Raw genomic sequence first — 13470 nt, forward strand, 5'->3', positions numbered from 1 at the left:
ATTGTGAGATATTTGAATGTATTGAGCAGAGTGTTGACTCAATTATGTGACTTTGCAGTTATAGTTTCTTAAGCCGTTATGTTGAATATGTTATATAATGGTTACTACATTTTTCTTATTTCTGCAATACATGAGTCAGTCTGCCATCATGGCTGCAACTATGTGGACATGAATATGTTTCTAATCATGGATTCATGCTGTATCCGCCATATACAACATTGGTATTCACAGCTTAATATCTCCTGCAGAGTGAACTGATGTCTAAAGCTTAATGTTACATGCAGAACACTGCTTAGAAAGCATTCTTGGTGACATTAACCAAATCCCCTCTTCAGCGAATATGATAGAACAGTTGCTCATCATCCTCAATCCATTTGAATCTACCTCCCTATCTATGGCTACTGAGTCATAAACCTCCTGGAATAATGACTCTTGCAAAACAACTACTACATCGGGGGTTCTCAAACTTTTTTTGACTGGTGACCCCCTTTCACAAAGCAAACCTCTGAGTGCGATTTTCCCCCCCACTTCTACATTAAAAACACTTTTTTATATATTTAACACCATTATAAATCCTGGAGGCAAAGCGGGATTGGGGTGGAGGTTGACAGCTTGCAACCCCCCCCATGTAATAATCTTGCGACCTCTGCGTTTGAGAACCCCTGCGCTAGGTCCATTAAGTGTATGTGAAAAACACACGTGGCCTTGCCAGCACTCTCATGCAGAAAATGACTGAGCAGTTGCTCAGTAATACCCAGTCAAATAGGGTGTTCCAAACCCCACATTGCATGCTAGCCACACACAATAATCCTTAGTTCATACAGTACAGGTTTCACATGGATTGACAGAAGAGAGAGAGAGACTGTAACTTGATAGCTCAAGCACTTTACTTTACACAGACAGGCCAGAAGGGGCAAATCAGACAGTAGAATCTTCTGCAGCCTCAGATACAGCACTAGCAGTGGCAGCCTCAACTTCAGCTCCTTGACTGCACTCAACATTCTCTAACAGAGAGAGTAGCAACAATTCTCCAAGGCATCAACCTATGGAGAAATCTGACCTGATTGCTTCTGCACCAGCGCAGCCACAGTCAGAGCAATTGATCCCTAAATTGGTACACTGCTGCTACATTGATGAACTACTTACACAGAGCATTTGGATCCTGGAAAACAAAAACAGCAGCCTGGCTTGAATTGGCAAGGTTAGCTTTGAAAGTCCTAAGTTGCTTACCAAGCAGCATGTGCTTCTATTAATACAGAAGTCAGATGTGTTGCTATTAGAAAATGAACTTCTACAGACTTACATAGCTAGGAGTGTGCTCCCATGTGTGAAGACACTGTGGCTAGTGAATTGGTCAATGGCTCAAATAAATCATGCTGTCAGGAGTTAATTGTTCTTGCTTTCTTGGTCTTTGCCCCATGCAGTGTCCACTCCAGCTGTCATGTTATTGACTTAAACTGGGACCATATAGAACATGGTTGCAACCAAGATCCTGTAGTTGCACCAAATCTTGTATACAGGGCGTTAAATAAGGTGTCTAGGACAAGGTTATGGTTTACGGGTTATAATTATGCTGTCTATATGTGTGTATCATTTTGTAGTTGAAGTTATGAATATTAGCTCTATACTGTCTGTATTTCAAAATTATGCTATGCTTCTGGGTGATACCCCAGACAAGTTGGTGTCAGCTCTGCCTAGCCTGCTTGATGGCCCATTAAGGACCATCAGCTATACAATCGACCCATTGAGAGAAGGCAGATATGCCTTGTGACTCAGCAAAGTATGCAGGGACATCCCCATGTGACTCCAGACTCCATTTTGCTGTAATTTTCCACAGTAAGAACAAAGAGGTGTTCTTATGCCTTGAAAAGACTATAAAAGGCTAATGCCTCATCTCCATCTGGTCTTCAATCCTGCTTCTTACCTCTGGAAGGACTTTGCTACAAATGGAAGCTCTACATACAGGACTGATGACCCATCCCAGCTGAGGATGTACTCCAGAGACTTGATTTGAACCTGCAGTTTATTCTATCACTGCTATAAGCCTGAACTAAGAACTTCACTATTACTGTATGTAATTGATTCCATTTAACCAATTCTAGCTCTCATCTATATCTTTTTTTCTTTTATGAATAAATGTTTAGATTTTAGATTCTAAAGGATTGGCGACAGCGTGATTTGTGGGTAAGATCTGATTTGTATATTGACCTGGGTCTGGGGCTTGGTCCTTTGGGATCAGAAGAACCCTTTCTTCTTTTACCGGGGTATTGGTTTTCATAACCATTTGTCCCCATAATGAGTGGTACTGGTGGTGATACTGGGGAACTGGAGTGTCTAAGGGAATTGCTTGTGTGACTTGTGGTTAGCCAGTGGGGTGAGACCAAAGTCCTCTTTGGCTGGTTTGGTTTGCCTTAGAGATGGAAAAACCCCAGCCTTGGGCTGTTACTGCCCTGCTTTAAGCAATTTGTCCTGAATTGGCACGCTCAGTTGGGTCCTGCCAGAACCAGCATCATTACACCAACTTTTTAGCTTGAGCCAAGACAATTCTGGGTGGGTTGGTTCACTTGGAGCCAACATCCCCTCAGAGCAGCACTCAATAATACCTGTCTCAGAGCATGTCTGAGACCTGCATGTGTCAATACCAATCTCCCTCTTGATGTTGGGGACAGAGCATAATGCAGTTTGATTGTTTGCCACCAGGTTGGTCTCATAATTGCTTGTGTCACAAATAAGGAACTCTGGAGTCTCAAGAATACATCTGCCACATGGCATCAGCTCTGTCAGCAGAACTAGTGAGACAAGCTAGAGAGGTCAGAAGTTCTGGCTTCAGGAGCTGCCTGATGGAGAGCAGGCTCCCATAACTTAACGGGTGGTGTGTGAATGGCAGCGGGTCCTGGTCTTTAGCCTGGATTTCTTTGGAAATCTAGGTCCATAGCAACATTAACAGCAAGAAACTCTGGATTTCTGTTTAGGGTGGAGGTGTAAAAGCCCTTAATGATTTCCTGAGCTATATTGACAAATGTTAGCAGATGACTCTGAGGAACATACATCCTGAACAGCACAGAGAGAGGCAACAGCAGGAAGCCACAGATTTTTTTTTTTAACTTCATTATTATTTTGTTTTGACTGTGCCTCTGTGTAGCATTGTAAGGCAAGAAAATAAGACTTGGGAGAAACCCAGCACCTTGCCTTTCATCTTACTTTTTCTCCCCATCAAGCTGCTCAGCCCAGCCCAGCCCTTCTCTCACTCTCTCTGTCATAAAGACAGAGCACTACGTAACCTTGGCACCAGATGATCATCTAGAATCACAGTGCTGCATTGGAACTGGATGATTTAAAAAACAAAACAGTATACAGGCCTAATAGCCAATGTACAATGGGGACAGCTGTAAAGTGCCATTTCACCTGCTGGACTGTGCTCATCTCGCAGCAATTTCTGTACAGGAATCTCTGGATTTACATTTTCAAAAAGTAAACGGCTTATTTTATCCACTAATTACTTTCTTGGAATTGGTTAATTAGCCTCTGTAGTGATAAAATGGGTGGGGAGGGGAAGAGAGAGGGGGAGGGGGGTCTGAGAAATGCAGATGGAAATGGATAGTACCAAAGCACTGAGAGAAGGTGAAGAAGGAAAAGAGCCTGCAGGTAAATCAGAGACCTTTTGCTCACTAAGGTGTGTATTGTGGAGTCTGTCCCCAGCCCTGATTATCTTCGTAATCATGCTCTCATCCAGATAGCCCCATCCTGATCTCTGTGTGAACTGGAGTTCACATTAGTCCATGGATATGTTTGCAATAAATCTAAGCACTCTGATCTCTTGGTATCTGTCACAGTGTACAGTGTAAGCTCCCAGCCTTTCGTCTCAGTTATACAGCACTGATAACGGCTGTAAGGGTAGGAATAGTCGTCTTTATTTTCACTCTGAGCTGGATTTCTGGCACTAGGATTTTTTTGTTTTGTTTTGGAATCATGTGCGGTTGGTTCACCTGTCTGGCACATGCATGTCATTTGTCTCACTGACTGGGTCTGAAAATATATCAAGGATCAGTGCATCTTTCTGGTTCTTGAGGTGGACACAAAGGAAGCAATTGAGCTAAATGTTCTTGTTCCCTGTGCTATCTAAACAATGTTGTAAATGCAAAATTAACCCTGGCTATTTTGATTAACTAATAAAATAAACTATTTGGGGGCTTGATTCTCCACTTCCCCATCTTGTGAGTTGTTGTTTACACCTGAGCAAAGTGGGGTGAGCTGCTAGTGAATCATAACGGTAACGTTCTGCACATGCTTTACAATAGGTGGAAATAGCTATTCTAGGTGTGAGATAGGAGAATCAGGCCCTTATATTGGTACCAGTCACAGGTCTTAATCTAAATGTGGTTTTTAATCTACAGTCTAAAATGTCCTACACTGCAGGGCATTGCACCTGGCGTTTCCAAATTTGTCAGATGACCCCTAAATGCCTCCCTACCTCATACCCTCCCCTCACCATTAAATTTCCCTCACTCTTCACTTTTGTTTTCGTAGCTACAGGCTTAGGGCTTGGCTAGACTTGCGAGTTACAGTGCAGTAAAGGAGCCCCGGGCGCACTAGCTCACTCCCCATCCACACTGGCAAGGCATGTAGAGCGCTCTGACTCCATGCTAGAGCCCTGCTGGTACTCCACCTCGGCGAGTAGAATAACATTTGATGTGCCCCTGCTGGAGTGCCGCAGCATCAGTGTGAACGAGGTGTTGCATTACTGCTCTCTGATCAGCCGAAACGTCCCATAATCCCCTTATGTCAAGTGGTCACTCTTGTCATTGTTTTGGATATGCCCTTTGAAAGCGCCGTTTGATAGCCAGCATGCTTATCTGCTCCGAGACAAAGCAACCATTACTGTGTGAGAGAGAGAGGCTGGGGGGAAGGGGGAGGTCTGCTGCTGTCTGAACTTACAAGACAGCATGCTCACATGCTCTCAGCCCCCCAAAAACCCACTCTCTCTCCTGCCACATACACACAACACACTCCCTGTCACACTCCACCTCCCCCATTTGAAAAGCATGTTGCAGCCACTTGCATGCTGGGATAGCTACCACAATACACTGCTCTCTGTGGTTGGTGCAAAAGCTGCTAATGTGGCCACGCCAGTGCGCTGGCAGCTGTCAGTGTGGACAGACTGCAGCACTTTCCCTACTGCGCTCTGCGAAGGCTGGTTTAACATAAAGCACTCTGCATCTAGCCATGCCCTCAATCAATAGCTTCACTGAAGTCCAGGAAGTTGGGCCAATTCAAAACCTGTACAAAAACTTCTGTAATTCCTAATTCTCAGGTGGAATTATGCTAACTTTAATGAAAGGCTTAGGAAATTGCCGATTAAAGAGAGAGGATGGCATGTGTTTCAGCCTATCACATTACACAAAGGAGACAGACCCTTATCCTATAAATGTAGGATGCGTGGCAGGAGGAAGGAGTCATACTATTGTGTAATACAGGCAGCAGCTTCACTGAGGTGAGCTGAAAGGGTTCTTGCAATAAAGGCAAGTCATCTGGAATGGCTTGTCCAAACTGAAATACATGGCCTCTCTTTCCTGGAAGTGCTGGTGAGAGAAATGTGTGTCTATTTCTTTGTGTTTAAGGGAAAGATGTTACCTTGCCTTTCCAAATCACATTCCAGCAACCTTCTGCCTGTCTTAGTCCACCCCATCCCATATTGTTACCAATGGGGACTATATTCTTCACTTCTCCTTTAAAAACTGATGTGTAGTGTCACTACCAGAGAACAACTCCTGTTCTTCCACACAAGAGGTGACTCTGTTTCTGTGGGAAGTGAAATATACGCAGCGTTTCTAGATGAAAGGCACTATATAAATCTCAGATATTATTTTTTCAGCCAATGCAATAACTACAGTGCCATCACTGTAAAAGTGTGGTGGACCCCAGGGTCTTGTGAGAGCCTGCATCAAGGGATCTGTGAAATCAACCACACTAAATTGCATTCTTTGAAAAGTCTTGCCTGGCATCGACAGCCTAGTAAGATTAAAAGAGTGTTGGACTCATGGGGAAATTTGCAGGACTTTTATAGTGTCTGAGCTGACTCCAAACAGCCATGTTTGATTCACTCCGTTAAAGGCGTGGGTTCTCAAACCTGTCTGAAGCTAAACTGTGCCTTTCTTATTTCCATGTTGCCTATGCTTAGCTATGCATTCCAATTACAAATGACATTTTAGTTCATAATTTTTATGAATGATAGATAAATGTTTTCTTACATAAATATCAAAGGAGAAGGTGACAGATACAGGAATAGAACAGAGTTGAGGCAGTATAGGATCTGAGTTACAGTAAGTGTATCTATTATTATGGTTTTTTCATCTGTTCATCCCATTTGGCCCATCTTTCCTCAAATAGCTCAGTTGTGACTCCATTAGAGGTGGTAAAATTGCTCCATTTCTCTTAATTCTTTTATTCTGAGAGAACACATTTCTCTAGATAGATGACATTGGTTTGTGCAGCCATAGTGATGAAATACATTTACTGGCTGCAGGCACAAGAATTCTAAGCAGGCATCTGTCTTTGTTTAATTTCAGCAATCAGGAGATATCTATATCACCACAGGAAGAGGAATTTGGGGGACATAACACTGAAATAAAGTCTTGCATTAATATTATACCATCAGACCAGAAGCCTTTCACTGGGGACCATTCCAGATCTAAGGTGGCCTTCCATAACATGGTGTCCACTCCACCGAAAGGTTTTGAAGGATTACTGGAAGCTGCAAATTAAAGGTAGGGGCCAGGATTTGGCAGATCATGACACACTCTGAAATTTGCTCTATGTGTTTGCCAGGTTTTTGGCTGACAGGACTGTAGGTTTACCAGGCTTTTTGTGGGAGGAGGGTGGTTTTGGTCAAAGCTTGGCCTGTCAGTGGCACCAATTAAAGAGGGTTAGGGGACAAATGCCTCCCCCTCCCAAGGTGTTTGCGCTTGTTCCATGTTCCATAGGCCGTGGATCTAGGGGGCCATGGCCTGACCACTTTTAAGCAGTGGTCCTGTACTAAATCAGTACTGCTGCTGCCGGAGTGTTCCCGAGTCGCTCTGGCTATGTGGTCGCGATGCCAATTAAATTTGACCTGGCCGTCCCTCTCTACAGACAGCGGAGCAGCCAGGCCAAATTTCAGTGAGTGAAATTGCAACCTACTGCATAGGGTCACAAAACCCGCTCAAATTTGGCCTGGCCACCCCTTCATCCAGATGAGAGGGGCAGCCAGGCCGAATGGTGGTGTGACTTGGTCAGGGCCGGCTCCAGCGCTTGGGACGACATTTTGCCGGGAGGGTGGCAGGCGGCTCCGGCAGACCTTCAGCAGTCATGTCTGCAAGAGGTCCACCGGAGCCGCGGGACCAGCGGACCCTCTGCAGGCACGTCTGCAAGAGGTCCCCCGGAGCCGCGGGACCAGCGACCGGCAGCACGCCCCCTGCGGCGTGCCGCCCTGCTTGGGGCGGCCAAATTCCTAGAGCCGCCCCTGGACTTGGTATATATGGAGTCTGTTCCTGTATGACAGAGCATAGGGAGCCCACCAAGAACGTGACTCCTGGTGGCACCGACTCATAAAGTGTGTGGGTGAGAAGGAAGTGAGACTTCCTGCCCAAAGGAGGCCCAGGATCCCTAAAGGAGGGGTGGGGGATGAGTAGGGCCTGGACCAGGGTCCCTGCAGAGCAGCAGCACAGGCATAGCATAGGCAGGGCACAGGGGGGCCTAGGCACCACTAGGGGAGGGGGGGCAGGGGGCCAGGGCAGGGACAGCAGCAGAGCAGTGGAGGGTCCAGAGCAGAGAGTGCTAGAGAAGAGAGAGGGGAGAGGCTGAGGAGGATTGGGTCTGGGAGGGCTGGGGGAGGGTGGTAGGGGTTGGGCTGGGGGAGGGTGTGACTCTTGTCCCTGGCCCTGGCTGAGTGAGCTGAGGTGAGGTGAGGCAGGCAGCTGGTGCAGCTAGGTCAGGCAGACATCCATTCCATCCTTCTCCCTCCCCTTCCCCCCCCCTTCCCCCCCCCCTCCCCCTCTCCCCCTCTCTCCCCCTCCTCCCTCCTCTCTCTCTCCCCTCCTCCCTCCTCTCTTGGGTGGAGGTGGGGGGTGGGGTGTGGTGTGGGGGTGTGGGGACTGGCCCTATAAAATCATCCTGGCTGGCTGGGGGGCTCTCCCTGGGCAGCGCTGGCTCTCAGCTGGCCAGCAGGGCCACACAGGGCCAGGGGGAGCTGCTGGGCTCATGATGGGTGACTGGCTCCATGATCAGATGCTGTGCTGTCTCCATGCTGATCTCCATGGTGGTGGTGGGTGTGGCCCATGTGGTGGTGATTGGTTGTGTGGTTTTGCTTGCTGCTGAGGTTGCTGCTGCTGTTGCCTGCAGGCCCCCTTGGAGGTGGATTTTTGGGGGTGTGTGATTTAACAACACCAGATTGTGATTTAACAACTTTGTTTACAAAAATGATTTTTCAAATTTTAAAAAAAATTAAAATAAAAAAAAAAAAAAAAAAAAAAAAAAAAAAAAATTAGTGACAGCTTTTGTTTGAGTGCAGGCTGGCAGTTTTGAGGCCAGTTTCAAAACAAAAAACTTTTCAAAAAAAAAAAAAAACTTGATGATACCCCTCCTCCCACCTGTCCTCCATGCCTCCTCCAACATCTACAGTATACAGCCCTCATAGTGGTATAACTGCACACGGCGGCACCTGGCAAGGTGGCAGGGGTTGAGGGATTTTTGATGCTGAGTTTGGGCAGGCAGCGGCTCACTGCTGCTCTGCTCTGGGCTCTCTGCTTGCCTGCTGCGCTGGGGCCAGCTGGCTGGCCCACCATCAGCCCCACTCCAGCTCCCCTGCTGCCCCCAACCCCCCCTGGCCCAGGCTGGGGCAGGCAGGCTCTGGCTGGCTGAACCACAAGGCTGAACTTGTCCCATTCTCTTCTGCCAGCAGTGGCCAGCAGGGCAGGGGGGTGGCTGGTGGTGGGGGCGGGGAGGGGAGGGGGGGTTGGTCTGCTGCCAGTCTGGTCTGCTGCAGCACTGGGGGTGTGCAGGCACGGGCCGCTATGCCGGCCAGGGCCAGGCCCCAGCCGCCGCCAGCTCAGCCCAGCCGCTGCCTCCTGCCAGCCTGGGCCAGCAGAAGGGCTGGCAGCAGGGGGCTGGGGGAGGCAGGGCTGAGGGGCTGGCAGGCTGGCTGGCAGTTCAGAACCCCAGACCACCAGACCAGCAGTGGGCTGAGCAGGGCTGAGGTCCTCCTCCAGTTCAGCCCCCCACCAGCCCAGCCCACTTCAGCCCACTCTGGGGTCTGGTTTTTCAGCTGGGCACTGGCTGAGCAGGAGCAGGAACCGATGGCCAGGAATATATATAATAATAATATATATATATAGATATAGACATAGAAGAACAAATGTTAAAATGTAAATTACATTTAAGAAACCTTAAATTACAGTGAACTTGGCACACCACTTCTGAAAGGTTGCTGACCCCTGACCATATGTTGTACTAAGATTCTTTTTTTTTTTTTTTTTTTTTTTTTTTTTTTTAGCTTTTTTTTGCCATTTTGGGCAGCCAATGTTTTTGTTTTGAATGTTTTTTTTTTTTTTTTCATTTCATAAAATACATAGTAAATTAAATAAAAAGTTAATAAACACTAAAGAAGAAAAAGAATCTCACAGAAGAATCATGCTAGCATGCTGATTGAAAATTTCATTTTTGATTTCTTGATTTTGCATGTATTTTATTATTTTTTATTGTATTATATATATGCTATGTGCTAATGCTCAAACAAAAAAAAACAAAAATAAGATACAATAGGACTTCTGTGCTACTTAATCTAGATGAGATGATTCTGTGCTGACTTCATTTTGGTCACTTTGTACTTTACCTTTTAGTAAAACTAGTAACTATTTTTTTTTTTTGTTTGAAACCCAGCTTTTTAAAAATTAATAAAAAAAAAAAAAAAAAAAAATAAAGATTTAGATTAATTAAAAAAAAAAAAAAATGTTTCAATAATTCTTCAAAATAAAATTTAAAAAAATTAAAAAAAAAAAAATTATATATTATATTCATCATCAAATCATTTTTTTTTTTTAGTTTTTCTTCTTAGTTAGTGTGCAGTGCATCAGCATTGTGTTGTGTTAAGTTAAGTTAAGTTTTTAAACGTGAAATGTGAATGTTTTTTTAATACTGTATGTATATATATGTGTTGCTAAGAGCAGATCAGGCACAGGGGCACCAGTTTAATAATCTCGCCTAGGGCACCAGAAATCCTAAGGACGGCCCTGCTGCTAGACCAGGAGGGAACTGGATTTCCCCCACTCCAATAAATAGCTGAATTGGTGCCATTGCTGTGTGTGTGTGCGCGCGCGCGCATGTGGGTGTGTGCGCGCAAGGTAAGAAAACAATCCCCATCTTTGGCAGTGTTTCTAAAATCTTTGGCGCATACACTCTGTTGTTGTTTACTAGCCTGAATATTGACTTCCTCTCCTCTGTTTTAGTTCAAAGCTCTTCAGTGTAAACAACCTAGTTTTAAGTCGCTTAGTGGGGAAAATGGTAGATCTTCAGCATTTTCCTTGCCAGAAGTGGACAGGGCAGCAGAAAGGAGTCAGCAGATGGTACGAATAGCAGGAAGTCAGCTTCAGGCAATCAGCAAGTGGATAAGGCAGCAGGAAGGCTGACCCACTTTCTGAACTAATTGATGTGAATGGCACCTGCTGGAATTCAGTGCACTTTACACTCAGCCGGGGTTCTGCTTCAAGGGGGTTCTTACTTTCCTGCATATCAGCTGTAATAAAAGTTCTACTGTCCTCCTTCAAAAGGCATTGCATGTTAGTTGCATCACTATTACACTAAAAAAATCAGGAGTACTTGTGGCACCTTAAAGACTAACAAATTTATTTTAGCATGAGCTTTCGTGAGCTGCAGCTCACTTCTTCGGATGCATAGAATGGAACACACAGACAGGGGATATTTATACATACAGAGAACATGAAAAGGTGGAAGTATGCATACCAACAGGCAGAGTCTAATCAATTGAGATGAGCTACCACTGTGATTCACTGGTAACACAATCACTTCTTGGCTGGGGCATGAGTTTTACACTAATGTTTGGATTTATACCTGATGCTGACATTGCACTGAAGTCCTGCAGCAGAAGTACTGCACTGTTAGGGGGATCGATCATCCTCTGGATTAGAATTAAAGGGTCTTTTTTGCCCAGTGATGTGCTGGAAGGGATTCCCAGGAGCTCCTTATTACAATTCTGCCATTACATCAAAGGAAGGGAAGAGTGAGCTGACGTCTTTGTCCCTAATTGATACTAACTCCTGCTATACCAATATTTCTCTAAATTCTGACTCACTGCCAGATGCAGCTTCCACCTGCCTACAGCACACCCCTCTTTAGCATGTGATTGGGGTGTTGGGGAGGGGCATGAATTATTTATTACATGTAGCTGGCTGAGCCTAGCACTACCTTACAATATCCTGAACTCAGGGCAGGCACCTGACCCGTGATTAACTTCTTCCCTGCCAACCTGTGGATGATGCCTACAAGCCCTATTACAGGCTCTTTCTTTGATCTGAGGCATCATGTTGTTTTTGAGAGAGACTTTCAGAAAAGTTATCCTGTATCTCTGTGAGGTGCATAATGCATATGCTGTAAGTAGGCTGGCATATGTACATACCAACAGCTCATTTGGCAAAAAGCAAGAGGTACTCAGATTAAATTCTAGCATTAGTTAAAAAGAGGCTGAATAGAAAACTCATTGCAACCCACTTGGCCTGAGCAAAGATCATTTTAGGACTGTTAGAGACTGTTAGGACTCATGAATTCACTATTGCTGATCTGTTTTGCTCAGAGAGCCCAGCGATGCACAGCAGTATAAACACCTCTAAATAGATGGACAGATAGTTTGGAATTGAGCAGCAGGTTACAGGGCCAGAGGCTCTGTCGTCCAATGAGGACAAACCCAGTTTTTGCTTTTGTAAAAATGAGTGCTATAAAGCCCTTTAACATCAGCTAAGCCTCACAGCATCCCAGGAATGCAGCTATTATAGTGATTTTCAATATAGGTAAATGAAGGCACAGAAAAAGTTTACCGGCTTGTCCACAGTCATTCAGTAAGTCTGTTGTAGAGCCAGAAATACAATCAAGATATCCTTGACTCTTACTCCCCTGCTCTAACCATTAGAACACACTCTCTTCATATTAAATTGTCTTAGTACTATATGACTGTCTAGTTGTTCAGTGTTGAATATTTTTGTCAGTATTCATTGTTTTTCTACCATAACAAAGTTTGATATGAACCAAAGACGTCATTCTTTTAATGACAAGAAGTCCATCAAGCCCAGTATCCTCTGTCTTCCACAGAAGGCATAAATCATGAAAAGTGAATTAAACTATCGCTGGAAAGCGACTAACTTCCCATGTGATTCCTCCCTTCTCAGAATATCAGATTTTCTGTAAACATTGACCAAAATAAACTAGCTCTGTAGTATCGGGGCTCTGTGCTTTCCATGTTGATGCAATTTCTGCGTATGCATCCCTGAGGCATGGGATGTTGCAACCCAGTAAATTTTGCATGTGATGTGCCTATCAGTTATAGCAGGACCTTGCTTGGGTATATGGCAGAGGGATAGTGCTACCTATGGAGATCAAAAAGGGAAAGCAGAATCAAAATGATATATATAGAGAAAATTAAATAACCACATGAGAATATTGAAGTTCCTAATCCTAGAATGAAATTCAATCCTGTGCTCAAAGGTTTGTGCACCACTAAAGACATGTGTAAGTTATATATTGAAGGCCTTTGCTGACTTTAAGTGGTGCATATGCCTTTTGCTGGCCCTCTGACCAGGAGTGAATTTCAGCCTGAAGGCACAGAATAAGTGAGGCTCAGACCCAAGAGGGCTACTGAAATATTTGAGCATGAGACATCGACTAATTCTTTAGATAGTTTAGGAAGACAGTCCATATCAGAAGGTCATGACTGTTTTCTTTTTTCTATCGTTCTTGCTCTTATTCTCTAGAGTTGAAAATCACCTCCTATAACAAATGGCTCAGTAACCATTAATAGCCTTAGAAGCAAAATCTGAAGCCTTTCCCCATTCTTTGCTATAGATAAGCAGACACTGTTTCCAGTTTACATGGAAAGTAACTAAAGAAATCTCTGAACAATTGCCTGCCCGCCCACCCACCCCATACATCTCCTGTTGAGATGACTCTAAAAAGCTAGATTCTTTTGTGAATTAAAATTGCAGAGGAGTAGACATAAATTACAAACACACAATGATTAATTTGTCTTGCAGGAGACACTATCAGTCCTCCATTTCTTCCACTACATAAGTTCTACTTTATATTTAATGGGGTTATTAAGCAATGGCATTCAAGGAGATCCAATCAATACTACATTTCCAATTCATGATAATAAGAAGTGTACACAATACAGATAACACAAGAAGGCCGATGATGCCTTTCTGCTCCCTGTGC

The 13470-nt window shown here is 44.7% G+C and overlaps 1 long non-coding RNA gene across 4 annotated transcripts in view; it reads left to right on the top strand.

The window, feature by feature from the left end:
* Positions 1-13470, top strand: part of LOC120400904 — a 119763-nt gene that overhangs the window by 92203 nt on the left and 14090 nt on the right. For all 4 annotated transcript variants that reach the window (XR_005596149.1, XR_005596147.1, XR_005596150.1 and 1 more), the window contains one exon: positions 6567-6764. This is a non-coding gene — a long non-coding RNA (uncharacterized LOC120400904). The remainder of the gene's footprint in view (positions 1-6566; positions 6765-13470) is intronic.

Source organism: Mauremys reevesii, linkage group 3 (assembly GCF_016161935.1).
Source record: "Mauremys reevesii isolate NIE-2019 linkage group 3, ASM1616193v1, whole genome shotgun sequence".
Lineage (NCBI taxonomy): Eukaryota > Metazoa > Chordata > Testudines > Geoemydidae > Mauremys > Mauremys reevesii.